This window comes from Rhinolophus sinicus, chromosome 1 (genome assembly GCF_057876585.1).
Source record: "Rhinolophus sinicus isolate RSI-liver-muscle chromosome 1, RSI-T2T, whole genome shotgun sequence".
NCBI classification, from domain to species: Eukaryota; Metazoa; Chordata; class Mammalia; order Chiroptera; family Rhinolophidae; genus Rhinolophus; species Rhinolophus sinicus.
In genome coordinates this window covers 146438878-146466759 of record NC_142501.1, presented here as the reverse complement: position 1 = coordinate 146466759, position 27882 = coordinate 146438878, and the positions used below count along the sequence as shown (strand labels likewise).

Below are 27882 nucleotides of genomic sequence, written 5' to 3'. Positions count from 1 at the left end.
GAACAATGGCTCTCCCTGGAGCTGGGCTTCTGTGGGCTACTATGTGCTGCCAGGAGCCAGTGTGAGCAGCCGGCAGCCGGCAAGAGCTGCTGTGAGCGGCTGACCGTCAACTGGTGGCTGACTGGCTCAGTCGGCGGGGGGGAGTGCAAGGCTCATAAACCAGCATGGGCCAGTGAGCTGTGTCCTACACAACTAGACTGACAAACAACAGCTTGAACCAGAGTGAGGAGCGGGAAGGCAGACCAGAGTGTGTGGGGGGGGGAGGGTGGAAGAAGGGGGGAAAAGTTGGCAATAACTGCATATCAACAATTACTTTAAACGTAAATGTATTAAATGCTCCAATCATTAGATATAAGGTGGCTGAATGGATACAAAAACAAGACCCTTACGTACACTGCCTACAAGAGTCACTTCAGATGAAAGACACACACACACAGATTGAAAGTAAATGTATAAAGATATTTCATCGAAATGGAAACAAACAAAAGCTGAGGTAGCAATACTTAGACCAAAGAAAATAGACTTTAAAACAAAGGTTCTAACAGAGACAAAGAAGGACTCATTAATTCCACTACTGGGCGTTTATCCAAAGAAATCCAATACACTAATTCAAAAAGATACAGGCACCCCTATGTTCACTATAGCACTATTTGCAATATCCAAGATATGGAAGCAACCTAAGTTTGCATCAATAGATAAATGGATAAAGAAGTAGTGGTGGAATATTACTCAGCCATAAAAAAGAATGAAATCTTTCTATATATAACAATATAGATGGACCTAGAGAGTATTATGCTAAGTGAAATAAGTCAGACAGAAAAAGATAAATACCATATAATTCCACTTATATGTCAAATCTGAAAACCCAAACAAACAAAATGCAAACAGACTCACAGATTAGAGTAACAAACTGATGGGTGCTAGAAGGGATGGGTGAAAATAGGGAAGGAATTAAGAAATACAAATTGGTAGTTTCAAAATAGCCACAAATATATAAAGTACAGCATAGGGAATATTGTCAATAATATTGCAATAACTATATATGGTGTCAGATGGGTACTAGGCTTTTCAAGTTATAAAATGTCTCATCATTATTTTCTACATGGGAAACTAATATAATATTGTATGTCAACTGTAATTGATCAATGAAAATTTATTTTAAAAAGAAATGATTATTAGTTAGTTGGACAACCCAAAAATATTAATGTAGTAGTTGGGGCCTACTTGTAAATTGGAGAAGAGTTGTTTGAGATAGATAGAAAGGTGAGAGCAGGTGACAAGTTTGAGAATAAAAGCTCTTGCAATTCTTACCATGGCCAGATAGGATATTTTTGTTCTGAAACTCTCATACACAGAAATTCATCCCCAAGTTTTTAAAAGCATGCGAACTCTACATGTACATGTGTATCTGTGTATGTGTGAGAGAGAGACAGAGAGAAGGGTGGGGGAGGGTAAGAGTGTATATGTTTTCTTCATTTTCAGTATAACAAAGAATATTCATGTTATATCTCAGATTACCACTTACACCACTTGGGAAGGCACAAGGATGTTTTCTTAAACCACTTTTGAAACTTCCTGTGAGAAACTGCCTTTTTGTAAGGATCCAGTTATTCATCATTCTCAGAAATGAGTTTCTGTATTTAATAGGCCAACACATTGCTCCAATAGTAAATTTTTCACCTGGAAATTGGTAGCCCTGCTTGAGCTCCTCAAGCTCAATGAGGCCGCTGTTTGCAATGATTGTCACTCTCAGCAGATTTGGAAGTGCTTGCTCAACTCTAATGTCCAAACACTGCTTCCAAATCTTTTTAAAAGATCTTTGTTTTGGCTTTGTAAAAGAATTTGGGTTTGACAAATGTGCTACAAAGGTCCCCAATTTGTCATCGGTGGACAAGATGAACTGAATTCCGGCAGCAACAATCATCATTAACAAACTGGGGTTTGATGAACGGAGTGGTGGGAGTTTTATGTATACACATAAATATATATACCCACATATATAGCATAATTCTGAACAGTCCTTAGAAGAAAATGTCTGGTGACATTAACAGGAAAGCATAACTGGCTCAGGGCCTACAGACTAAACTTCTACTCCCTGAAACTTCAGGACAAATTGTACATTATCTACTTGAGTTACCAAAGACACAGAGCTCAACTCTGTTCTACAGGGAATTAAACTATAAAATAAGATTCTTAAAAATAAAAAGACATTAATGTTGCTTAGCCATTTTGTTGGACATAATTTATAGTCTGAAGACATTGCACCTTTGGTCTGATAGCTGAGCAAAATTTATGGAATGACTCTGTTGTTCTCAGCATGAAGGAAAATCGACACATTTTTCAAAAGAAGCAATACACTTGTTAAAGGTTTGACATATCACAAATATTTTGATTTTGTGATCATACTGGATGATTTACTCATCCCCTGACTTTATTGTCAGGTAATATAAGTTTACTTCTCAGCCAAGAACTATGGAAAATCTTAGCAGGAATTGGTAGGCAAATAGGAGGGAAACACAAAGACATAATAAAGCTATAGTGGTGGCTAAATTGACAACAAAAACAAATGGAAATCATTTGATCTGTACTGCACCTGTGAGAGAAGAAATTATGGTCCCTTTTTGCATTTGAATCTCACAGGTCTACTTTGAGAGTTGAGAGATCTGTGCCAGGTACTTCATTCACTCTTCTAAAGCAGCCTTTACTTTAAGAGAAGTTTATAGAAATTATTTCTGAAACTAAGAAAAAAGTTTAAATTCCTTAGCTTTTGACTATTTCACTAAACTCTTCTAGAATCTAGAGATACAGTGTGATTTGGTGTGATTAAGACATGCGAATTCATAGGTTGCCATAGTAAGTAAAATCTTGGTTATGCTGAATTTATATCCAATGAACAGGGTCCCTTTATCAATCATTTCATTCATCTCCCCAAGGGGCATGCAATGTGTTATCACTCTTGCTCCCTGAAAAATCCCAAGACATCTGTTAAAGTATTTAAATAAGGACGCCATTAGATTGAGGTGGCTCTAATGCCTTGGTAGCTTATGTAAGCAAACCAAAACCTAAGCCAGAGTCAATGCTCTGGAACCTGAGAAAGTAAAACTTAAGAACAACCAATCACAAACAACCAACTAGACTTTCCCAAACAAGGCAACTGCTTAAGATATAACCAATAAAATAATTTATTTGCTATGTCTTCTCTATAAAAAACCTCTCCCCTAATTTCTGTAGGCAAAGTGCTTCTAACCACTTTAGATGTGGTGCTGCCCAATTCTAATTGATGTATGCTCAAATAAACTCTTGAAATTTTTAATGTGTTTCAGTTCATCTTTTAACATACCAGAGCATCAACCTGGTTACTCCAATTTTAGCCTACACAATAACTGTGATCATTCATTTGCAATTTAATGTTATGCTCTTCAATGATAGTAATTAAAGTCATTCATTCAACAAGATTTCTTAAACATCTGCTATGTGCCAGTCACCATATTAGGCACCAGGAACCCAAAAAATGAATGAGACATGTTGCCTAATGACAGAGTTGAGTCTCATACATGAAGGAGACAAACATGAAAGTTAATAAACACAAAACTTGAAAGGGCTGAGAGAGAAACAGAATAGTATAGGAGCCTGATGAAAGATATAATTGATGTCGATTAATCATAGTTTTGTTTTTATGCCTTTCTACATCTCATTTCTTAGCATAGTACTAGGCACATACAGGCACTTGATAAATGTGTTTGAATGAATGGATGATTGGATGGAGGGAGAAAAGGAGGAATGGATGGATGGACGGATGGTGAGTGAATGGGGTGTGTTGGTGAGTGAGTGGGTGGATGGGTGGGTGAGTGAATACATAAATTAAAAACAAATTGACAACTTAGGAAAAAAATCCTTTGACAGGTCATGTGTTCTTATTATAGGTTTGGAAAGCTGGTCAGTGTAGTTGGAATGTATGATAGAAAATCATTACCATATCCGAATATTCAGAAAGGCTGGATACAACACTACAGATAATGAAACATAAAGTTAAAGGGCCAGCTAATTGTTTCCCTATGGGTATACACACCCAGTTTACTTTACCTCATTTATTTATTTGTGCTCATGCTTAGCTCAAGCATTATTTCTTCAGAGATAACTTTCCAGGTCTCCAATCCCACATACAATTCAAGTCAAGATAGCTGTTAAAGACCTTCACAGAATCATGGACTATTACTTCATACCATTGGTCTCAGCTTGTTCTTAAATACACAACAATTTGTGTGTGATTTTTTTTTTTATTTTTTTTTTAGATTCATGCCTATCTTCCCCAGTAGAATACAAACCAAACAGAAGAGTGGGGCCCCATCTGGTTTTGCTTTCCAGCGATAGTTCTGACACCTAAGATAGCGCTTGGCATGTTGAAGGTGCTAAATAAATATTTGTCGAAAAAGCAGAGAAACACACCTGTCTCACTAACAGACGCACTGTGAATATGCACGAAATAATTCTTTTAGAAAGTTCTATAAATGTTTGCTTTTTAAAAAAAAGTTTTGTACTGTTCATATATAGACACTATATATATTTCTTTCAAGAAAAATAATTACAAAACACAAGAACAGATACAAGGTATAAGAAATTTTATGTACAGGTAACAAATTTACGAGATTTATGCATCATATAAGGCCAAGAACTCTTCGTTGCTGCAAGTTCATCGTAAGTTCGACAAAACCAATTACCATATTCCAGGGTATCATTTTGCATACGAATATCATTGTTGATTTCTAGAGTTACACTTTTAACTCATAACCATAAATAAAAGAAATAAAAACATTTATATAGATATGGAATTAGTACTACCTATGTATAATGTGCATCCTTATTTTTCCCTCATGAATTTGGGCCAAAACGTGCACACCATACATGGCAAAATATGGTAATACCCATTTCTTCTTTCTCCTAGTTTTGGACCAATGGATAAAAGTGAGGTACTGATCATTATGGCATCAGAATTGACAGGCCCATTGAAAGATGGGCCTGTCAATCGGTAACCTAATTAATTTATGATCCTTTCCTGCCCCTGACACCATCCTAGACTTTGGAAAAGCCCATCTGAAGGAGGGCTGGCTCTGCAAGACGCACCTACCCCAAGTGTTTCCTCATTATACCTAGGGGAGTGCCCAAAGTAAAAGAACACATCCCCTGAGTTTGGAGACTTGAGCATCATGGACCAATGAATGTTACTTAGGAAACTCACAAGAAATAATGGGTGGAACCAGATGCCAGAGGGTTACTCTACGTCTGTGCACATAGAAACAATGAGGCCAGAGGAAAGGAGAACCCCTCCCCTCCATAACAGGCAAACCTTTGGTAAGCATCCTTTTTCCAACCACTGGCTTGCAGCGCAGTATGTGGCAAACGAATATGGGAAACAAGAGAAAATGAAATATGGAAGCTTGTTCTTCCAGGTGGTATAACTCACGCAAATCACTACCCTGCATTTCTTCTAAGTATCCGATAGCTGATACAGAATCTTTCCTTTGTAGGAACTGGGAATAATATAAAAGAATACAAAAACCACAGGTTCGCACCATTCAAGAGGCTCTGATATCATAATGTCCAGGTGGAGACTACGGGGACCCAGACATTTGTATCCCTGGCCTGCTTCCCCTCACTGCTGCTCAGTCCCCTCCCAGTCCAGGCCCCTTTCAACATCAAAACAACCCTCATCACGTGAATCTGCAGAAGGTATAAAATGTGGCATAAGCCTGAGGAAAAAATAGGAGATCCATTTGTACAGGGACATCTGCTCTTAATTCAAAAATGTTTGGCTTAGGAGAGCTTCCCCTATCTTACTGTAATGGCTCAGCATCCTGTGACTTTATGCTCAACTTCTTGGAGCTTAGATTTACCCATAAACTCATTGCTCAACTCCTGGGCACTCACTGCGTTCCAGGCACTATGCTAAGCACTTTATATGCATTATCTCAATTCTCACAATCTATGTGCTTAGAATAAATACCCAATTATAAAGGTGAGGAAACTGAGGCTCACAAGTACCAATCTCTTGCCCAGATTCACACAGCTAGTAATAGAAGGAGCTAAAATTCAAATCCAAGAAACTTAACTCCAAAGCTTGCACTCAACCATCACAACCATGTCAGCTAAGAAAAAGGAGAAAGATCTGGAAAAACCTTTTTAGACAAAGAGAGTGCAGGTTGTCCCATTTTGGCTCTATTTAGTATGTAAGAAAATCAGTTGAGTAGTAATCCTGTTTCATTTTGGGAAAGCTTTACCCTCAAATCCATTCTTGTTAAAGAGAGAGCCCTGAATACCCCACTCCTGAGGCCAACTGAAGACATCCTTAGTAATTACCAATGAATGTGGTCACAGAGAAAGGGCAAGATAGGGCTTTTTCAAGACCTTTACTGAAATGTAACCTTTGTTTCCACTCTAGATGCTTGTGGTAGCTAGTTTCTAAAGATCGTCCCCCTGATTATCCCTCTTAGTATATCATAGTGTAGCCGCACTGAATCTGCACTAGGCCTGTGAATCACTCTAATAGAATATGGCAGAATGTGTGTGATTTCCCAGGCTGGGCCCTGAGAGATCTGCACTTTCCTCTCTCTTTGCTTGGGACATTTTTTTCATGCAGCCCACTCACCATGCTTTAAGCAGCCCACATAGCGGAAAACCGAGGTGCTCCTGTCAACTGCTGAGCTTGCAATAAAGGGCCAGCATCTGTTGTCAGCCATGTAATTGCACCAACTTCGATGGTCCAGCCCAGTCAAGTACCAGATGATTACAGCCCAGATAAATATCATGGGAAACAGAAGAACGGTCTTCCAGCAATGGCCTTGGCTAAGTCCAGTCTACCCACAAAGTTGTTACAGATAATAAAAGCTTATTATTTTGTGTCATTAGGGCTCGGGATGGTTTGTTGCACGATGGTGACTGGAACACAGCCCCTCTCTGGCCCCTGTGTTTCTGCAACAGAAATGTCATTATTTTTATCATCCATCCATTAGGGAAGGCTTCTCTTGCAACATCATTTGTTTCCTTTGTTGTGTTTTCCTTGCTGAAAATGTAAAGTTAAAAAAAATCCTAAAGCAAAATGTAATTACTATGTTGACTGACCATTCCACAAAGAGCTTATATATAAATATTATGTTTCAAATGGAAGCTATTTGGAATTAGCCTCAATCCTTTAGCAAACAAAAAACCTCCAATGACTAGCTAATAGTGAAAATGGAAAGCTGGCGGGTAATCAGGAATTTAGAAGGGAAAAAAATGTTTATCTTGTGGTCCTTGTCACAGCTTAAAACTCAATTTGGGCTAATGTCTGTAAATGGAGAACAGCTATTAACAAATCAATTAACTAGGGCCTTGTTGGTTTTTCCAGTGTCAACTATACTATCTGTTTGTGTGATCTGAAGTATCCTTAGATTATTTACAATCATTCCTGCTACCCAACAAAAGATAGTAAGGTTGAATCTCACACGTACATGAGAATTAGGGGATAGCTTTTATCCTAGATGTTCAGTCTCAAGCAATATTTTCAGAGACTGAGCCTTTTCTTCAACACAAAGTGTCTTTCTGAAGTTAATAAATGACAAACTTTCATTACAAATTTTTCAGAAGAGGATAAATGTGGTCAAAAATACATGGTGATGGAAGGAGAACTGACTCTGGGTGGTGAACATACAATGTGATATATAGATGATGTATTACAGAATTTTACACCTGAAATCTATGTAATTTTACTAACCATTGTCACTCCAATAAACTTTAAAAAAAAATTTCAAAGAGGGAAATAATTAATTTGGTCCGAGAAAATATAATCTCTATATCCACAGACATTTGTTCAGAATCAAGAGACAAGGGTATTTCTTTATGTTCAATTTTCTTTTTCCAGTAATTATTTTCTTACATAAGGTTTGAGAAAAACAATCTCCACTCCTGGAGGGAAACTGAAGTGGGGGACAAATAATCACTCTGCTCAAAAGTGGTACCTATCTCAAAAGCACACTGTCTCTTATCAATACATAAGTCAAGGTTATTTTTCTTCATTCTACAGCTCAATCTCACCCTAATTCTGTATCTGATCATTTTTATTCCACTTTGTTAAAAAAGAATCCAGGTTCCATTTTTAGTTTGAGAAAAATAGAAAATTCCCTTTCTCTAGCAAGCTGAAAAGCAGTTCTTATAACAAAATAATTACCTAATTAAAGTGCTCAATTCAATCAGTTACCAAAAGTCCAACTAAATCAAGCTGCCAACAGAAATATATTTGATAAGAAGGAGAGTTAGTGAATAGATAGACACAAAGCATGAAGATCATGCTCTCCATTAAACTTAGGGAAGAAGTTATTTATTCTTTCCTTTAAAAGATGCTATATCTTCCTAATGAAATATTGTTTCTTAATATGCTAATGAAGCTACATATCTGGCAGTGAGAATGTTAATACATTACATGCTAAATCAGCTCAGCTGGATGTTTCCTTTGTCAATGACCTTCCAGCCATGGGTTCACGAAAGGCATTGATGACGAGTCTATCATAAAACCTCCTTGGTCCTTTTCCCTTACAGTGGGGTGGTAGTGGCAGTGGTCATTCTGTGTGAATGAACATATGAACGATGAAAAGAATGCCAAACTTAGAGCAGGACAGACGTGCTAGGCCTCTTTGACCAAAGAAAGACATCTGTCCACTTCCTAATCAGAGAGCCTCTTTTCTCTCTTTCTTTGAGTTCTGTGGTATTTCTTTATAATGCTCACAACATTCTTTCTATAGGCTGGAATCCTGGGCTTTTCTTATCATTTCTACTTTCAATTTAACCTACTGTTTGTTTCTGCACTGAGAGGAACATCCAGGGCACCCATCATTTCCGCCCTGCTCTGCCCGAGTTCCTGCTCCAGGGGCGGAAATGAAAATGTGAAGAACAGGAAAAAAAGAATATTGAACGGGACATGTCAGGCATGATATCTACAACTAGCCAGTTGAGAGAGTAAGTACGCTGGAGAAAACACACCTAAAAAAAATCACTAGAGAGGTTTCTGAAGTCAATAAAACAAGACTGCAAAGAGTCAATCCCCGGAGCCTCACTGACCCTATTTCTGGTTCCTGTCTGCATGTAACCTTATATCTTTATAATATTTCTTTTTTTTCTGAAGTTATCTGAGTGAGTCTTCTACAGATGTGTGATAGTCTCCCACCTGTGAAACAACATTACAAACACAACTAGTCCCTGTCTAGAGCCTACTCAAAATTTAAAACAGCTATTCCTGAGAAATTCGGAAAGTTTACAGAAATTCATAAAATATCTACTTTAAATTGTATGCACTATATATCTTTCTCAAAATAGTTTATAATTTTTACATTCACGTTATGATGACAGTTTCGGTAGACAGTTGTGATAGATATTTGACACTAATAAAGTAGAGACTTGATTTAAAGGATTCCACCTTCATGCTTTTGAAATCACAACAGAACCTAAAAATTTCTCCCCAGAAGGATGAATGTATGTGCCAAGTTTTCTAATGTCAAAGAGAATTTCGTGACTTAGTCTGACTGGCACTATCATTCATATCTTTTTAAATATACCAATGTATTTTTACAAATCCAAAATATCTTTGGGAAATTTCTGTGAGATTATTTCTTACTTTACCTGAGAGCCCTTTGAAGTCAGTGGGAGCTTTGAGCTTGAATCAGCCCCATGGAGTGAGAAACCAGAAGAGAAATGGGGCCAAAACAAAAATATCCAAACTTATAGAGTGAGGCTTTCCTATCTATAATGTGTACCAAAGGGCTGAGCTCAGAAACTGTTCTAATGACAGAATTCTTCAAGGAAAAAAAATAATAATTCCAAAGCGTGGCCAACAGCTAGCCAAAAGGAGAAAATCGGTAATTTAAAATGAATTTTAATGAACACTAATTCCATGTTCCATGAATGTTATAAAAGTTGTTGGAAAGAGGAAGACTTAGCCTTCATTGTAGTTAAAATACAAAGTTGTTCAGAAAGCATGATTTTAAACGTAAAAGATCCTCTCATTTCCCCTCCCAATTTTCTATTTCAATCTCATCCCTACTTATAGCTAAAACTTCACCGTTAGTAATTCCTTTCGGTTAGTCCCCCTTTGGTGATCTTTTATAAGGCAAATTTTCTAGGAACAATGTGCTGGGCTCTTGGGGACAGGGGCACTTTGGGTGGTACTCGGAATAGTAAATGATGAATGGTGAGCAGTAAATGGGCTGAATGGTGTCTCCTCGAAAAATTCTTACATTGAAGCCCTAACCCCTAATGTGACTTTATTTGGAGACAGGGCCTCTAAGGAGGTAATTAAGGTTAAATGAGAACATAAGGGCGGGGCCCTGATCCCACAGGATTTGTGTCCTTATTAAAAGAAACATCAGTGAGTCCTCCTCTCTCTCTCCTTGCAAACACAAAGAGGTCATGTGTGCACATGGCAGCTACCTGCAAAACAAGAGAAGAGACCTCAGAATGAAACCTACCTTGCTGGCACCTTGATCTTGGACTTCCCTGCCTCCAGAACTATGAGAAATAAATATTTGTTGTTTAAGCCATTCAGTCTGCTGCATTTTGTCTGAGTTGATTAAGACAGGTGATAATAAGGCAAGGAGAAGTATCTTATAGAGCAGAGTGAGGGGAGGACTCCCTTAGCAGTGCACATAACAGGTGTAGAAAATGTGTTTGAAAAATGCAGTTATCCTTCCAGAGAGTAAGTTTCTTCATTCTCCTGCTGTCTTTCCTGAAGTCATGTTGGAATCACTATTAAGAATGCCTTTCCAGGCCATATCACACTCTACTCATTGAGAACCTCTGGAGTCTACTCACACTATGGGGCTTTGGTATAATAAAGAATCAATATTTGGTCTTTGTCCACAGTTCCTGGAAGGGAGCTCATAAAACCCTTAGAACTTCCTAAGTAATGTGTGTCTAATGTATGCTAATGAGATGACACTTGGCAAAGAAGCCCCTTGATAGCTAGCTTCAAGATGGGAGCTGGTCATGACAAAAGCCAACTAGATGATTAGAGGGTTAAAGTATTCAGCTCTCCCTCCTGGCCTCTAAGGAAGAGGAGAGATTGAATTCACATACCAATAGCCATTGATTTAATCAATCACACAATAAGGTAATGTGGAGAAAAATCCCTAAACAATAGAGTTTGGGGAGATTCCAAGTTGGTGGGCATATCCGTGTGCTGGGAGAGTAACACAGCTCCACTCCACTGAACCAGAGGTTCCTATGCTTGTGAGCCTTCCAGATCTTACCCTGTGTATTTCTTCATCTGGCTGTTCACTTATATTCTTCATAATAAACTGTAATAGTAAGAACAGAACTTTCTTGAGTTCTTTGAGCCATCCTAGTGAATTATCGAAACTGAGGGGTACCACAGGAACCCCTGAAGTGGTAGTTGGCCTGGCAGAAGTGTAATCGCCTGAGAAACTTATTATCAGATGGTATCTAAAGTTGGAGCAGTCTTGTGAGACTAGCCCTTAACATGTGGGACCTGCACTAACTCTTAGAGTTAGTGTCAGAATTGAATTGTTGGACATCAGTTGATATCAGAGACTTAGTTGGTATGTGGGAAAATGACACCTAGAGCTCTGACTTATATGTGACAGTTCCATTTTGGGAACAGATTGTATCAAGAATAGACACTTAACCCAAGCGGGGTCAATCAGATTTTCTTTCAAGTGACTGTCTAAAAACACTAGGAAATTTTAATTGGCCTTGTAAACTGATGACATAAAGACTCAGAGTTGTACCATCTCTATGCTCTACCCTATGCATGTGGCACCAAAAAAAAAGCAGTCTATAGTCAGAAAGCAATAAAGCAAATACATGAAAGGAAGACCCTGTGGCTTCAGACAGACAGAAAGAGTGAAACACACAGGGTGGTTGCCTTAAATCCTGCCAACTTTCCAATTCCAGGGTTCCCTCCCTTGTGAGACCTGATGGCAGTTCCTGGTTTTGAGTTTCCTGAGTTCTCACATATTCTTATAATAAAACTTCTTCCTTTTTGTTTAAGTTTATAAAGGTTTATGTCCTTTCAAACAAAGTCCTAAGATGATGACTAGAATTAAAATAATAGTGATGATGATGATGATGATTATGTGAAGAACTAATATCTAATGTGTTCATACTATGTTCCAAACTCTCTCCAAAACACTATACTAAAAATTAAACACAATGTTAATTGGTAGCATGAAAACAGTTTGAGAACATAAAACTTATTGGTAAAGGCAAATATATAGTTAAGTTCAAAATACACTAATATTGTAACTCTAGTATAAAGGTGAAAACACAAAAGTATCCAAAATAACTATACCTACAAAACTTGTTAATTTTGTACACATTGCAAAAAGATGCAAACTGTGGTATAAAAAAAAAATGGCAGTGTAAAAATGTAGAGCTTTGGATAGATTTGAAGTTGTTATCAGCTTAAAATAGACTGTTATCAATATATCTTTAGGTAAGCTTCAGGTAACCACTAAGCAAAAACCTATAGTAGGTACACAAAAGAGAGAGGAATGAAAAGACAAAGAGAAAGGAATCAAAACATACCTTATAGAAAATCATCAAATCACAAGGGAAGAGAGCAAGAGAGGAATAAAAGGAGGGACGATAGAACTAGACAACAGCCAGAAAACAACAAAACAGCAATAGTAAGTACTTACCTATTAATAATTATTTTACATGTAAATGGACTAGGTATTCCAATCAAAAGATGTAGAATAGCTAAGTGAATTTTTAAAAAGCAACCATATGCTGCCTACAAGAGACTCACTTTAGCTTTAAGTACACATATACAGTGAAAGTAAAAGGATGGAAAAAGATATCCCATGCAAATGGAAACCAAAAACATAAGGGGTAGCTATGCTTTTATCAGACAAAACAGACTTCAAGCCAAAAACTCAGGAGACAAAGAAAGTCATTATGTAATGACAAAGAGGTCAATTCATCAAGAGGATATAATAATTACAAATATTTATGCTCCCAATATCAGAGTACCTAATATATAAAGCAAATATTAACAGATCTGAAGGGAGAAATAGATAGTAATAGAATAACAGTAGGAGACTTCAATACCCCCACTTTCAAGAATAAATCAGAAAGAAAATCAGTAAGGACACATTGGACTTAAACTATACAGTAGACCACATGATTCTATCAGACATATACAGAACATTCCATCCAACAGCAGTAGAATATATGTTCATCTCAAGAGCACATGGAATATTCCCCAGGATAGATCATATGTTAGACCACAAAACAAGTCTTAATAAATTTATGAAGATTGAAATTATATCAAGCACCTTCTCCAACCACAATCATATGACATCACAATCAATTACAAGAAGAAAACTGGAAAATTCACAAATATATGGAGATTAAACAACATGTTCCTGAACAATCAATGAGTCATAAAAGAAATGAAAAGGGAAATCAAAAAAGGTCTTGAAAAATTTCACCTCACAACTATCACCCTGTATCTGTTTATTAGAACAGCTATCACCAAAAAGATAATACTATTAGGTTGATGCAAAAGTAATTGTGGTTTTTACAATTACTTTTAACTTGTTAAACCGCAATTACTTTTGCACTAACCTAATACATAACAACTGTTGGCAAGGATGTGGAGAAAAGGGAAGCCTTGTGAACTGTTGGTGGGAATATAAATTGGTGCAGCCACCATGGAAAACAGTATGATGGTTCCTCAAGAAATTAAAAATCGAACTACCATATGATCCAGCAATCCCACCTCTGGATATATATTCAAAGACAAGAAAACCAGTATCTCAAAAAGATATCTGCACTCCTATGTTCACTGCAACATTATTCACAACAGCCAAGATATAGAAACAACCTAAGTGTCTTTCTTAATGGATAAGAAAAATGTGGTATATAAGGTCTGACAATTAAGTTCGTGAACCCATCCTAGAAAAAGTGCTGTATACCTCATTCTGAATATCACTATGGTCCACCTTCAAAGTACTCCCCTTGGGAAGCTATGCACCAATGCCAGCACTTAGTCCACCCATCAAAGCAATTTTGAAACTCTTTCTCTGGAATGGCCATCAGAGCTGTCATTGTATTATCTTTGATGTCCTGAATGCCATCAGAATGTGTTCCTTTCAACATTTCCTTTATCTTCGGGTAAATAAAGAAGTCATTGGAGGAGCCAGACCAGGTGAGTAGGGAGGGTTTTCCAATACAGTTATTTGTTTACTGGCTAAAAACTCCCGCACAGACAGTGACATGTGAGCTGGTGTATTGTCGTGATGCAAGAGCCATGAATTGTTGGCGAAAAGTTCAGGTTGTTTTTGTCTAAGTTTTTCACGCAGACTTTTCAGCGCTTCAAAATAGTAAACTTGGTTAACCTGTTTGTCCAGTTGGTACAAATTCATAATGAATAATCCCTCTGATATCAACAAGAGGTTAGCAACATCATTTTGACTATTGAATTGGACTGACAGAATTGTTTTGGTTATGGAGAATTGGCTGACTTCCATTGTGCACTTTGACGCTGTTTCAGAGTCATATTGGTACACCCATGTTACATCACCAGTGATAACATGCCCCAAAGGGTCTTGCCTCTCCAAAAGGTCTTGGCAAAATTCGACTGTCCTTTGCTTTTGTTTTGTTCATCAATGAGCTCCTTCGGGACCATTTTTACACACACCTTTCTCATGTCAAGATTTTCAGTTAAGATTCTCCTGTTTTTCTATCAATGTTTACTTGCTCTGCTCGGCTTCTCATAGTCAGCCAATGATTTGGACACACAGTTGACAAATTTTTGCAATGTTTTCGTCAGTTCTGCTCACTACTGGCAGCACTAACCTCTCTTCATCAGTGACATGTTCTCTCTCCTCAGAAAAACATTTAATCCATTTGGACACTGCTGTTTGTTCATGGCATTATCCCCATAAACTTGGACTAACATGTCCCTGATTCACTTTTGCCACATCCAACAAGAAATTTAAGGTTTGTTCATTGCTCTAATTCAAGCTCAGACAGTCTCGAGATGGTACACAGAAACATGCAACAACAGTAATGAACACCACTCAGCAAAACACCGCCACACGTTGACATGAACACAGCTGTGAGACACTGATACACTGAGGTTATGAAATCTTACTGAGCTGTTTGTACAGTGCTGCCAATGTAAGCGTATGATGGCAAGTTCCCAAAGTTAACTGTCATACCTTCGTATATACATATATACACAATGGAATATTATTCAGTCTTTAAAATGAAGGATCCTGCCATTTGGGACAACATGGATGAAACTGGAGTGCATTATGATAAGTGAAATAAGCCAGACAGAAAAAGATAAATACTGCATGGTGTCACTTACATGTGGAATCTGAAAAGAAAAGAAAGAAAAGAAAAGAAAAGAAAAGAAAAGAAAAGAAAAGAAAAGAAAAGAAAAGAAAAGAAAAGAAACAAAGAGTAGAAAGTAGAATGATAGTTACCAGGGGCCTAAAGGGATGAGGGAAATAAAAGAGATGCTGATAAAAGGGTACAAGCTTTCAATTATAAGATGAATGTGGTCTGAGGGGCTAATGTACAACATGGGGACTATGGTTTTAAATACTGTATTGAATAACTGACATTTACTAAGAGAGTAAAACTTAAGTGTTCTCACCAAAAAAAAAAAAAAAAACTAAACATATGAAGTGATGAATGTTACCTCAACGATGGGAATCCTTTCACATGTATACATATATCAAATAATCACATTATGCACTTTATATATATTATAATTTTAGTTAATTTTCCTCAATAAAGCCAATTTTTAAATTAATAAAACTTTTATTGATCTTGATTTTTTTTCAATCCAAGGTCTCATCAAAAAATTGCACATTGCATTTGGTTGTCATTTCTCTTTAATCCAGACTAATTCCCCCTGCTTTTTTTAATCATTCAAGATATACCTTCATTTTAATTATCACCAAAAAAATAAATGCTGCCATTAATAATTGTAAAATGCCATCAATTGTAAGATGAATCCTGTTATATGTTGAAATTTGATGTGTTAAAATGTGAGGGGAAAAGGTGCCTTTTAGAACCAATGAAATATGGTATTTCTCTCTGAATTAGATATAAAAAGAAAGTTGCAGGTAATAATCAAAAGTTTGGAAAACATGTCCAGTAAGAAAAGGATGATAAAAACTGAGAGTACCTAGCTGGAAGAATAGGTGAAAAGGCAATTTTATAATAAGCTTTAAATTTATGAAGAATTTGTAAATGCAAGAGGGTGACAAGATTTTATCACATTCTAAGAAAACAGAAAGCACATGGGCTTCAATCATAAAGCAAGAGCTCTAACTTAGACAGAAGTAATTTTTTTCTGCCCAGAAATACCCTTAAAAAATTATTAAGAATGGTTGGGTTCTCCAGAGACGTGATCAGAATAGGCTAAGCCAGGAAGTGGGCTTTTAGGCAAAATTTTTTGAGCAAAGCTATATGGCCTACTGCGACTGGGAACAAAAGGCATTTTGGAGGTAAAATGTCAAGTGCTAACGCAGGGAAGTCATGATAAGTAAGTCTGAGACATGACAGTAATTTGTTAGAAGAAGAAAGTCCAGAGTATCATGAGAAATGTGTTTGTTAAGATTAAAAATGGAAGAACCAGAAGGTTATTGACAGAGGAAGGAGAAGTCAAGGGTCAGTAAAAGACTATGGAAGCCAGACAGATGTGTCTGTGATGGTGACAGTATATAATGTGAAGTCACTCTTGATTTGAGAAACTATTGTGACCAAAAAAATAAACCACATTTAATGAAGCTTTTTATTCCTAGCACTGTGTAGGTTGGCTTGGAAAAGTTAAGAGCAAGGTTAGGGAGACCAGCTAGAGTCACTGCAATTGAACAAGCCTTACTTACCATGGACCCAGTAGGTAACCATCCACCTCCTAGACCCCTACATAGACAGCGGAAGCCTGAAAATCTGCCATTAGAACATTTTTCTCTGACTTTCAGTAAACCCACTAAGCTATTGTCCATCTTTTAAAACAGGATGCTTATATTTCCTTCCTAAACAAAGATTAAGATAGAGTGGGTGGTTAAGATCTTTCAGACACAGAGAGCCCAAGGAGAGTAGAGCCGTAGATTCCAAAGCCAGGCTTTATCTACCTAAGAATTTTGCCTACTTCTGAGCACCACGATGGAAATAAAAACAAAGCAGCTTTTCCTTGTTTTTCTCATACTAGCGGAAACAAGGTATTGTAACTAAGGTTCCATGCTTACTGGAAACCTTTATTAGTTGTAAGGTCAGGTCAATCTCAACAATATGAAGCATGTTCCAAAATCTATTATCTAAAATATAATTCAAATCTCAGCATCACGCTTCTTTAATTTTCAATAATGAGCATTTGGTGTTCAAGAGTATATAGCGTTGTAAATTGACGCAGCTAATAACCCTAAGAATTAGCTCCTTTGAAGCCAGTGACAAGAGTGCCCTCTCAGGCTTTTTTTTTTCCCCTGACCTTGACGTTCCACAACTGCAAATATTGCTGATGCCTTTAATTTTCTAGATTATAGTTCTCCTTTAAGTGATTCCAAAGAACAGACACCTCTCTTTGGAAGCAGCCTCTGATTAAATACACCACCTTCATCAATTCACCAAAATCACTGAAACATTCTGCCCTTGACCCAAGAACCTGGATTCGCTTACAGGGAGATAATGAAAGGAGGAGGGGAGAGGAGGATTCAACACTACAGTAAAGGTACCCTAATAGTACGACCAACATCAGACATTGTTTAATTTATCAATGAGTTTACAGATGAGGCTGGCCCTTCTTGGGTTCTTTTTTACATCTGTGCCTCTCTCACCGGAGGCATTTGGTAAATGTGTATTGGCCTAAGGAAAAGCCTCACCTTTCCACATTACCCAGAGAGGGGCCCATGTGGTGTTGTTCTCGGTTCCCACATAACTTAAAGGGAAACTGTCACAATGTCTGGAGTCTTGATGTCATACAAATAAAGAAGGATGTCCTCAAATTCCTTGCAGCAGGAACTCACTTAGATTGAACCCACTTTGGAAGTCAACCAACCTTGACTTCCAAATGGAACAGTACATCTACAAAAGGAAAAGTGATGGCATCTACATAATAAATCTAAAGAGAACCTGTGAGAAGCTTCTGTTGGAAGCTCATGCCATTGTTGCCATTGAAAACCCGGCTGATGTCAGCGTCATATCGTCAGGAATACCGGCCAGCGAGCTGTGCTGCAGTTTGCTGCTGCCCCTGAGCCACTCCTATTGCTGGTCGTTTTACTCCTGGGATCATCACTAACCAGATCCAGGCAGCCTTCTGGGAGCCGAGACTTCTGGTGGTTACCGATGCCAGGGCTGACCACCGGCCTCTCACAGAAGCATCTTATGTTAACCTGCAGCCCACCGCTCTGTGTAACACAGACTCTCCTCTGCGCTATGTGGACACTCACTTGTAACAACGAGGGAGCTCATTCAGTGGCTCTGATGTGGGGATGCTGGCCCGGGAAGTTCTGCGCATGCGTGGCACCATCTCCCGTGAGCACTTGGGGAGGTCATGCCTGTTCTCTACTTCTACAGAGATCCTGATGAGATTGGAAAGGAACAGCAGGCCGCTGCTGAAAAGGAGGGATTTCAGGGCGAATGGACTGCTCCAGCTCCTGAGTTCACTGCTGCTCAGCCTGAGGTCGCAGACTGGTCTGAAGGCATGCAGGTGCCCTCTGTGCCTACTCAGCCGTTTCCTATGGAAGATCAGCCTCAGTCTGTCTCCGAAGACTGGTCTTCAGCTCCCACTGCTCAGGCCACAGGATAGGTAGGAACAACACGCTGAGTGGTCTTTAACTGTTCTTCTATCACCAGAGGCTCACAAGGATGTGCAAGAGAGGACTCAACCTGGAGCAGCGGCAACTGGGTTCTTGTCTCTGCACAAGAACCAAGAATTCAAGAGCAAGACAGATGCAGAAAAGCAAAGGCGATTTATTGAAAATGCAAGTACACCCTTGAGAGGAAAAGTACAGGCAGACTCAGAGAATGAGTGGTTCTACCGAGGAAGTCACGATCAGGGGCTTTTGGTGATGTCCCATTGACGTGGTTAATTCATCTCCTCCCTCTAGAAGGGACCCTCCATTTCCCGTATTTTCTCTCTTACTTGGTTCCTACGGAACTGTCATGGCATCGGATGCATGATGGGAGTCACAGTAACCACAGTGCAAATGACATTAAAATTAGCTAAAGGTCAGGTCCCCAGTCATAGGGACCAGCCTTGCTGCGTGACACTGGTTCTTGTTTTTCTCTGGCTGCAGGGGCTGGAAACAGTCACCTGTTACTTGTGTAACCAGTGAGGCACCTCCCTTGGACCCTGGAGGGGGCTGTCAGTTTCCCAGCCTATCTATCCTGCTTCACTTCCACAAACTCTTAAATAAAATGGAAATAAGGCTGACACAAAATAAACAGTTTCTAAAAATAATACTAATCCTCTAAAAAGCATCAAGGAGTTTTAAGGTATATTCCAAAACACAGTCAGTGCCCACAGTCTTCTCACTGAGGAGCACTCCTCAGAAGTTGCCACCAGCCCCTGAGATGCCCCACTCAGGTGTGGATAGAATCTGCCCCCACACTGTGCAAGTGTTGCCTTGAACACAATCTGCTCAGCGTTTTGGAATTCTTCCCCAGGGCAGAGCACGTCATCCACTCACAAAAGGAATACTTTCTTCATTCCAAATCTGAAAACAAAATGCATCCTCCCATTTCACTCTTCAGGGTCTTCTTTCTGCCCCCAAAGTAATTTTGAGGCACTCCATTTCATTTCCATGACAGCAGGTTTATGAATATTTACCGATAGCACGCAATGACTACAGGAAAGCCCCAGGAGGAGGCTCAACTTCACTGCATTAGTTTTAACAATAAGGAAAATTTCAAAGGAGCCAAGGTGCCTTCCTTAGCTCATTACAAATAACATGCCATTGCTTAAAGATCTCAAAGTAAATGACTGAAACAATAAGATATAATACAGTTTTAAAAAGTGGGAAAAGTCACCTCCCTGTAGAAAAAATAGTAAAGAGTCCCAGAGGTTAGAAAAATAATTATGGGTCAGGAAGTAACTTAAGAAGGAAGTTACGATTGCAAACCAGTTACTTTCTCTTCCTGGGCCCACTTTTAGTCCTTGATCTGGGTCTTTAATGCGATTTTCATTTACATACACATTTCTTTTACCATGCAGATCCTACTTTCAGTTGGTTTTACCACAACTCCCATATTTTGAGTTATCTGGAATCCCAGGTAGATTTTTGCTACGTTCCAGGCATTTTGAATACTAGCTTTTTAGTAGCCTTTGTAGATTGAAAAGTATCCAAGAACCCCTATATTTCTATATAACAGTAAGATATTATTGTTGTTCTCTCTAAACACCAAGAGTGGAATTTAATAAACTAAAAACTAAATAATCCATCCATAAATGCAACATGTATGCACTGAGCACCTACTACATGCCAGGCACATTTCCAGGCCCTGGCTATTCAGCAGTGAACAACATAGAAAACTTCTTTTTCTCAAGTAGCTTAAATTGTATGTGGGGTGGGAGGGGGAGGCAGCCGCAGCATAAAAGACAATTAAACAAGACAGTAAGTAATACGTAAGATGGACATACGTGCTAAGAAGAAAAATAAAGCAGGGAAAGAAGTTAAGGACTACCCAGAAAGGACGGAGCAAGTAGGGGAGTAGTGATGACATCCCTGATATACTGACGTGCAAACAGAGACCTGAAGGAGATCAGCCTATACCAGAAGTATCCTCAGCATGACGGAGACTAGCAGTACCGGAGAAGCTAATATGGGCCTGCACCAAGGTGGGCAACGAGAGGCTGGCAGGAAATGGGGTCAGAAAGAACAAGGGGCCAGACAGGACTGGGCTTTGCAACCACAGTCTGGATCTGTGTGGCTGGAACTCAGAGTGGGATGGAAGCCACTGGAGGCCACTGAGTGGGGGAGAGAAGGAGCACTCTTATTTCCTGCTAATAACTTAAACCACCTGCAAGTAGTTACTATTACTAACCCTTGGTTTTTTTTGGAGGTTTTGAAAAGCCTTACTCTAAAAACATAATTGTTTCAAAACTCATTCTTTACTCTTTCATGAACTGGGAAAGAGAGAAACTGGCTTCCATTCCGTTTTGGGGAACACACAATGGAATCCCAAATTCTACACGTTGATCTTCAAACAGAATTAATTGCTTTGGGAAAGAGAGCTCAGGCCTGCTGCATATACACGCTTCTCTTAGGCAGAAAGGTGGATGAATGAGATGGTCCATAAATGCTGATAGAAAACCTATTAGCGGAATCACATTAGATTAGCCAAGTAGTGTGATTGAGGGCATTCGAAAAACATGAAGTGCCAACATCAGTGGATTATGCATTAAACAGAGGTGAGCTACTAATACCTAGAAGGACAAATGGAAATTCTTTCATTATTTAATATAATTTTATCCCTATTTCCTAAGCAACTACCGATTCCTTTGATCAGACAGAAGGAAAGCTGCTTACTGCCAGGTGAAGGTAGTTACTAAAGTAAAGATGCAGGCAGATATTTGATGGTTTGATGTGCAAGTCCCTTGCAGAAATGACCTCCATTTGAGTCTGCCATTGTGCCCCGAATTAGGTATTCCTTTGGGCTAAGTTATTTCACTAAAAAGCCTTTACAAAGGCTGATAGCTCAGCTGCACATTAACTTCTCAGGCCCTGGTGACGCACACCAGCTTACTAAAACCTTGGCAGGCAGGGCCCTGAGGGAAAGTAACAGAAGCAGGCACTGGCTCAACAACGGCACTTTTTTATCCTTTTATTAATAACAACATTTATTGAGCTCATACTATGTGCCCACTTCTAATATTACACCAGCCCAGAGGTAACTATTGTTCTCATTAAAGAGATTGAATAAATCTCCCAAGATCCACAGATGTAAGCAGTGATTCTGGAATTAAAACCTAGCACTTAACACATGCTTACCACATAGTTAATGCTCAATAAGCAATCCACAAATGAGTGAATTAATGAAAGAATGAAACCCAGATCTAATTCCAAAGCTCAGACTCTTAGCTATGTGCATTTATGCACTGCTTTACAGTTTTTAAGCATTGTCCCATATACTGTGGTGACTCTGGGTTAGAAACAACCCATAGTAGTATTTGATCCAATAAAGCACACTCTTGTAGGATACTTCCTCTTCTCCCACTTATTCTACATGACCCCAAGACAACATGGAGAGAACCTGGAACATGAGGAATCTACAGGGCAGGGTGCTGCCTTGTGGGGAGTGGACAGGAAAAGGAGGAGGGCCAACAGGCCACCACAGTGAGTTGCAGGAGGGCTTTGCACACGAAGGGCTAAGAGGACACATAAACATGAAGAAGTGCTGTGGTGATTAAAAGGGCGAGCCCCAGAGTCACTCACTCAGACTTGGATTGGCCCCATCTCTTAATGACTGTGTGACTTAACCTTTCTGCACCTCAGTTTCTGCATATGTAAAATGGAGATCATTGTACCTCCCTTACTAGGCAGTTATGAATTCATGTGGGAAAATGTGTGCCAGGCACGTAGTGAGTGCTCAATAAAAGTTAGCTATCTTCATTATTAAAGAGTAAGATCGTAGTTCCCACTGACAAATGTCACAGTTTGACCTATGTTCCTCACTGGAGCCATAAACCACCATCGTTTCCACCCTTGCAGATCTTCATAAGAAATACGTATCTGACCTAAAGATTTGAAAATATTCAGCTTCCTGAAAGCAGGAAACACCCTCCAATACTAACATGTCCCAGTTTGTAAAACCCTGTCTGCGGAAGGTTGAAGCAAGCCTTCCTGCAGCAGTTTCCCCTTTTAGAAATTCTGTTTCATGCCCGTGTTAATTTCACAGTCCTTCGTGTTCTTTCTATTATTCATGAGTTCTCTGCAATTCAGTTTTACAAAGCAAAGGAAGGCAAACACAGGTACATTTTCCCTTCTGAAAACAAAACAGTATTAGCCTTTGTGAAACTGAAGGACTGCTGATCAAATGAGACCCGTATAGCCAGAGCAACTGGATTTAAGGCATTTCTTGAAGACAGCCCAAAGACAACATTTACATTTGGGGAACATTTTACATTGCCTTCCTCTTTGTAAGAGTGTATCAATTTGCTGAAATTTACTCTGCTGTTCTTTGTAACTCAGCTTCCCTCCCTTTACGATACCACTGTAAAAGCTGCATACAAAAGGGGAACCGTAAAGGAGAGCCCCCATCCTACTTCCGCTTGTCCTGCTTCCAGTAGGCCCTCCCAAACCACAATGATATCCCTGCAAAGTCTGAGTGTGTCAAATGTTTTTGGTCCTAATGGAATAACTTGACCAAATGGATTGTCATTACATTTTCTTCCAGCCCCTGTGGTGGCTGTACACTATACAATGGAACTCACGGAATGCCACATGCAAAAGGGTCACAGTGTATACGGGATCTTTGTGCAAACAAGAAAAAGTCACTCTTCTGATGGTGTAAAGCTTGACAAGCAGAGAGGGCTTTTTGCAAATTAAAAAAGTAATAATAAAAAATGGCCCCCTTCCTCAAGACTGACACTGTGTTGAAGCACAAGCTGGATTTTGGTCCCTACTCCTCCCTGTAGAACTATATGGCGGCTGTGTCCTCATGCACAGAACACAACAGCTCTCTGCCATCCTTCACACAGTATCTTCTCGCCTACACCTGGTTGGGAGGCTTTGCTGAGGGGACCTAGGGAGCAGCTGTCAAGCTTAGGGACTGGTGTGTAAACTCCTCATTTCATTCTGCAAGTGTAAAGAACTACCCAGCCTACTTTGCAGAAAGAGGGGTTGATTAGCTCATACTAAAGCGTAACAGACACAGTGTGATTTAAGCTTAGCAGCCCTCCGTTCTGGAACGCGTTTACTGCCGCAGACTAATGTATAAACATCCAGTCCCTCAGCTCCTATTTCTGGGGACACAGATAGCAAAGAGATTTTGAGAGTTTAACTGCTACAATCAAACACTTATATGGGCCAGATGGTTTTATCGGGGGACTCAGGACCTACCATACCCAGTTTATCATGTCTCACCCTGTGGTCCAGATAAGCCACTACGGCTGCATCTTCACGGAGATGTTGGCAGTGATGTGGCCATGGACCTATCACAGAGAAGGGAGCATTGCTGTTTGTTCCTTCACCCTGGTGGAAAGTGTCAAACATAAAGGACGATACCAGAAGTAGAAAGGGGAGCGTGTGATGCACAGATGTGTCCACCTCCAATTAGCTGGAAGTAACAGGCTCAGTAAAGAATTATCAGGAAACTAAGACCTGTATAAATCACCTGAAGTACCATCCTGATAGGAAGCAGAGATCTTTTCCTCACATGCCAACAGCTGGACCAGATTTATGGGACACACCTCCCTGTTCAGTGGAACTGAAAGGCTAGGTTGGGTATTTGAGACAGTTATCAGTGAGCAGACAATGTATTCCTACAGATGCAAGTATTAAAAGGGACACTCTCTCTTCAAAAGCCTCCATTGATACAAAGGGACACATTCCCCCAACTGGCAAGCTCTCCTTGGCAAGGCATAGTCTTTACACTGTTGCTAAAACTCATGAACTATTTTTCCACTCTACGAGGATAGCAAATAGTGGTCTCCACCTTTCTCATCATAAACATCCCTGAATCCAGAGTCCTTCTAACCACAAGGTGAAATTAGCCATCTCTCTTCCCCTTTTCTGCCTGGGCCTAGCCTCCTCTCTTAGATTTGTGACTGTCCTGTGAATGCCATTTAAGTTATTGAGTTAACAAATGACTTAAAAGAGCTCTCAGGAAGGACTGAAAACAGTGATGAGCATCATCTTGATTAGATTAAATGTTCAGTGTTCAGCTAAATCCTCTAAGCTAGGAGGTAAAATTAAGTTGAATGTGTTTTTTTTAAAAAAAAAAAAAAAGAGAGAGAGAGAGAATTGAAATTTAGCTTTCAGAGTCAGCTATTAGGCACTGGTAATAAAGACAGAGATCAGATGGCCCTTTTGCCACCCCACATCTTTTTCATCATTCTCCTACGATGTGCCCATTTCTCCTTCTAGTACCTATAGCTGGGATTCAGCACCAAGGAAAAAACACAGGTACAAAACCCAAGTGACTGGGAATACATGTATGTATGTTCCTATCTATCTCTCATATTCCTCCTGCATAGCCCTTTCCTATCCCTCCCCTACCCTCAGAGCATGCATGGGTACACACATTCTCACCAGTGCACACACGTGTGTACACACACACACACACACACAATTAGCCAGTGAGCACAAAAGTGGTATTCAAGTCCCTTATCCCTCAGTGAAGGAGAAATGGGGTTGCTAATCCAAAAAGCATTTTCAAATCTAGGCCTATTCTATGGAAACAAATGCTCTGGCCTGAAAACACCCTGTAATTCACTCTGCATTATTATCAGCAGATGAGAGGTTGTGATTTCAGCTCTCCTTCTGACTACCCTATAAAGTGGCATCCTCACTGATGTTCTGGCTACCCTGTTATTCTCAGAATGTTAAAACCATCCTCCTTGCCCCAATTTTGAAAATGGCCATTGAGATGCAAACAAAATTACTTTAAAACTTGCCATTCCAAAATATGGTTGTTGTGCTTTGTGGAATTTAACTACTTCCTCATGTAGGAAAAAAACAACATCAATCAATCAATCAATCAAAACAAAAACGTCACATGTAATTAAGAGACTCATTTCCACTTGGATCCAAAAGGCTTCCACAAAAAAAAATACTCCTAGCCTCATTGTCTGCTCACTCACACTTCTCTCAGGAGCTCGCTCAGAAACAATCTTCAAGGTCGGCTATGCTGAGGCACTCCTGTTCAGACACCTTCCAAAGAACAAAAGAATGGGCCACTGAAACCTGATTTCCTCCACCTTTTGCAAAAATCTTCTGATTGACAATAAAGCACAGACTGTTAGTAAAGCTAAACTCATTTAATTAGAGTTATTAATTGGTCTGGAGCCAAGAGATAGTTATAAAAGGAAAAAATAAAAAGTTATTTTTCTCAGTACTAATCTAAGAATTAAAACACAACTTTAATATGCAAAAAATAATATCAAATTAAAAGGCTCCTGCACAGCAAGGGAAAAAAATCAACAAAATTAAAAGGCAATGTATGGAATGAGAGAAAATATATGCAAACCATATATCTGATAAGGGGTTAATATCTAAAATAGATGATGAAATCACACAATTCAATAGCAAAAAACAAATAATATGATTTAAAAATGGGCAAGGGCATTTTTCTTTTTTTTCTTTTTTTTAATTAAATTTATTGGGGTGACAATTGTTAGTAAAATTACATAGATTTCAGGTGTACAATTCTGTATTACATCATCTATATATCCCATTGTGTGTTCATCACCCAGAGTCAGTTCTCCTTCCATCACCATATATTCGATCCCCCTTACCCTCATCTCCCACCCCCCCACCCCCCGCCCCCGTTACCCTCTGGCAACCACTAAACTATTGTCTGTGTCTATGAGTTTCTGTTTCTCATTTGTTTGTCTTGTTCTTTTGTTGTTTTTGGTTTATATACCACATATCAGTGAAATCACATGGTTCTCTGCTTTTTCTGTCTGACTTTTTTTGCTCAGCATTACTCTCTCAAGATCCATCCACGTTGTCACAAATGTTCCTATATCATCTTTTTTTACTGCCGAATAGTATTCCATTTTGTATATATACCACAACTTCTTTATCCATTCATCTATCGAAGGACATTTTGGTTGTTTCCATGTCTTGGCCACCGTAAACAAAGCGGCAATGAACATTGGAGCACATGTGTCTTTATCTCTAAATGTTTTCAGATTTTTTGGGTAGATACCCAGGAGAGGGATTGCTGGGTCATATGGCAATTCTATTCATAATTCTTTGAGGAACCTCCACACTGCCTTCCATAACGACTGCACCAGTCTGCATTCCCACCAACAGTGTATGAGGGTTCCTTTATCTCCACAGCCTCTCCAACATTTGTTATTATTTGTCTTGTTGATGATAGCCATTCTGACTGGGGTGAGGTGATATCTCATTGTGGTTTTGATTTGCATTTCTCTGATGATTAGTGATGTTGAGCATTTTTTCATATGTCTATTTGCCATTTGTATGTCCTCTTTGGAGAAATGTCTCTTCAAGTCCTCTGCCCATTTTTCAATTGGGTTGTTTGTTTTTTTGTTGTTGAGTTGCATGAGTTCCTTGTATATTCTGGATACTAGCCCCTTATCGGAGGCACTGTTTGCAAAAATCTTCTCCCATTCAGTTGGTGGCCTCTTTATTTTGTCAATGGTTTCTTTTGCTGTGCAGAAGCTTTTAAGTTTCATATAGTCCCATTCGTTTATTTTAGCTTTTACTTCCATTGCCTTTGGAGTCAAGTTCATAAAATGCTCTTTGAACCCAAGGTCCATAAGTTTAGTACCTATGTTTTCTTCTATGCAGTTTATTGTGTCAGGTCTTATGCTTAAGTCTTTGATCCATTTTGAATTAACTTTGGTACATGGTGACAAATAGCAGTCCAGTTTCATTCTTTTGCACGTGGCTATCCAATTCTCCCAGCACCATTTATTGAAGAGGCTGTCTTTGCTCCATTGTATGTTTTTGGCTTCTTTGTCAAAGATTATCTGTCCATATTTATGTGGTTTTATTTCTGGGTTCTCAATTCTATTCCATTGGTCTATGTGTCTGTTTTTCTGCCAATACCATGCTGTTTTGATTATTGTGGCCCTGTAGTACAAGCCAAAGTCAGGAAGTGTGATACCTCCATTATTGTTCTTTTTCCTTAAGATTGCTTTGGCTATTCGGGGTCTTTTGTGGTTCCAAACAAATCTGATGATTT

At 39.1% G+C, this 27882-nt stretch overlaps 1 long non-coding RNA gene and 1 pseudogene across 1 annotated transcript in view; one reads left to right on the top strand and one right to left on the bottom strand.

Moving 5' to 3' along the window:
* Window positions 1-27882, bottom strand: part of LOC141568315 (uncharacterized) — a 696414-nt gene that overhangs the window by 559363 nt on the left and 109169 nt on the right. The window lies entirely within an intron of this gene.
* On the top strand, window positions 17913-18829 carry LOC109451672 (small ribosomal subunit protein uS2 pseudogene; annotated as a pseudogene).